The sequence below is a fragment of the Balaenoptera physalus genome (genome assembly GCF_965194825.1).
Source record: "Balaenoptera physalus genome assembly, chromosome: 14".
Taxonomy (NCBI): domain Eukaryota; kingdom Metazoa; phylum Chordata; class Mammalia; order Artiodactyla; family Balaenopteridae; genus Balaenoptera; species Balaenoptera physalus.
In genome coordinates, this window is record NC_138893.1 from 49469517 (window position 1) to 49471510 (window position 1994).

At 48.9% G+C, this 1994-nt stretch overlaps 1 pseudogene across 1 annotated transcript; it reads right to left on the reverse strand.

The window, feature by feature from the left end:
- Positions 1–1540: 1540 nt before the first annotated feature.
- On the reverse strand, positions 1541–1994 carry LOC309643041 (large ribosomal subunit protein eL32 pseudogene; annotated as a pseudogene). The gene has a single exon. The product of its transcript is annotated as a large ribosomal subunit protein eL32 pseudogene (transcript).

Here is a 1994-nt window from a genome sequence, read left to right on the forward strand (position 1 = left end):
TCATCAACAAAGTAGGACTGTTCCTGAGGGTGGTCTTAATATGCTGGGGAAGCCATCAGGGTTAAGCCCCCATAAGGGTCTTTTTGCCAAACCAAGTTAGCTCCCTGAGCCCTGTTTCTTCCTTACTTGCCAGGACCTAGCCATTCAGCTGGGTTCTTTTCTTTCCTACTCTGGGGATTCTCTTCCTGAACCGGGAGCCGTAGAAGCCTTGCAGCTGGTACTACCTCATGCCTCCTTTTTCTTTCCTACAAACTGCAAGAGCCTCAGGCTGCTTCCTACCCATTCAATCTCTGGGGGTCCTCACGCCTGAGTGAGGGGCACCAGCTCTCCTCACACCTCTTTGCCCCCCCTGTTAAGATCTCCCTAAAGACAATTGCATGGTACCTTTTCCTTTCAAAGCTTTTACAGTTGGTCACTATGTGGAAAGAGGCCCGAAGTCTGAGGAAGGTTTGAAAATTTCAGAAACCTGGGAAACTTCTGCCAACCCTGGTCCATGGAATGAAAGGGCAGCCAGCCTCTCCTCTTAGATCTGGCCTGAAGACACCAACCAGGACAACATTCATGTTCCCCTTTACCTCTGTATGGCTACATTTGAGCACCTCCCAGTTGGTTTTTCTCACCTCTGTATTTCCTCAGCCTCATGCAGGAATAGCCCCTTTATGGAATGATTTTTTAGGAGAGTCACCAGAGAAGTCCCAGTAGGGCCAACGCCTAATCCCCCCTTTCCTAGAATTAGTTGCATGGATTTGGGGTTAGAGAAAGTTGGAACACCAGTAGGGGACCCACAGTCTCTCCATGGTATTCCAGAAAGAGTGGATAAGAGGGCACAGACATTGTGGCACATATGGGGTGGGTACCCCCCAGCTCCAGATCCTTCTTTTGTACTACCACTCCATTTCCACCACCCCACCCAGATGTGAATACCTAGGTGGAGGATATTGGGATATCAACAGAGTTTATAATACAGAAGATTTGTTGAATTCAACCTTTTAAGAATTTCAGTGTATTGATGGACTCAGTGGGTTTGTCCACTGAGTGGTCAATAAACATAAGCTCAGAATCCATTACTTTTTTTTATTTATTTATTTTTGGCTGTGTTGGGTCTTCGTTTCTGTGCGAGGGCTTTCTCTAGTTGCGGCGAGCGGGGGCCACTCTTCATCGCGGTGCGCGGGCCTCTCACTATCGCGGCCTCTCTTGTTGCGGAGCACAGGCTCCAGATGCGCAGGCTCAGTAGTTGTGGCTCACGGGCCCAGTTAATCCGCGGCATGTGGGATCTTCCCAGACCAGGGCTCAAACCCGTGTCCCCTGCATTGGCAGACAGATTCTCAACCACTGCGCCACCAGGGAAGCCCCCAGAATCCATTACTTTGAGAGATGGATGTGAGAGATGTGAGGAATGAAAAGAGATGACCAGAGCTTGACAGGATGGTGATGGGGAATAGAAGCTGGGCACAGAGATGGGAGAGGCAGGGCAGACTTGACAGACTGACAACTGCTCTCTTTTTTTTTTTTTTGCTGAGTTTTATGGTCTTATTAACACAAACAAAATGTGTGCATGAGCTGTCTATTCATTTTCTTCACTGCACAGCCTGGCATTGGGATTGGTGACTCTGATGGCCAGCTGGGCTGCTCTTTCCACAATGGCTTTGTGGTTCTTGGAGGAGATGTTGTGAGCAATCTCATCATAGTAAGATTTATTGCACATCAGCAGCACTTCAAGCTCCTTGACCCTGTGGACCAGGAACTTCTCAAAGCCGCTGGGCAGCATGTGCTTTGTTTTCTTGTTGCCCCCATAACCTTTGCTGGGCATCAAGATCTGGCCCTTGAATCGCTTGTGCACTCTATTGTCAATGCCTCTGGGTTTCCGCCAGTTCTGCTTAATTTTCACATATCAGTCTGACTGGTGCCAGATGAACTTCTTGGTCCTCTTTCTGATAATCTTGGGCTTTGTGAGGGGTCTGAGGGTGGCCATGATGCCTAGTAGGAGATGGCTG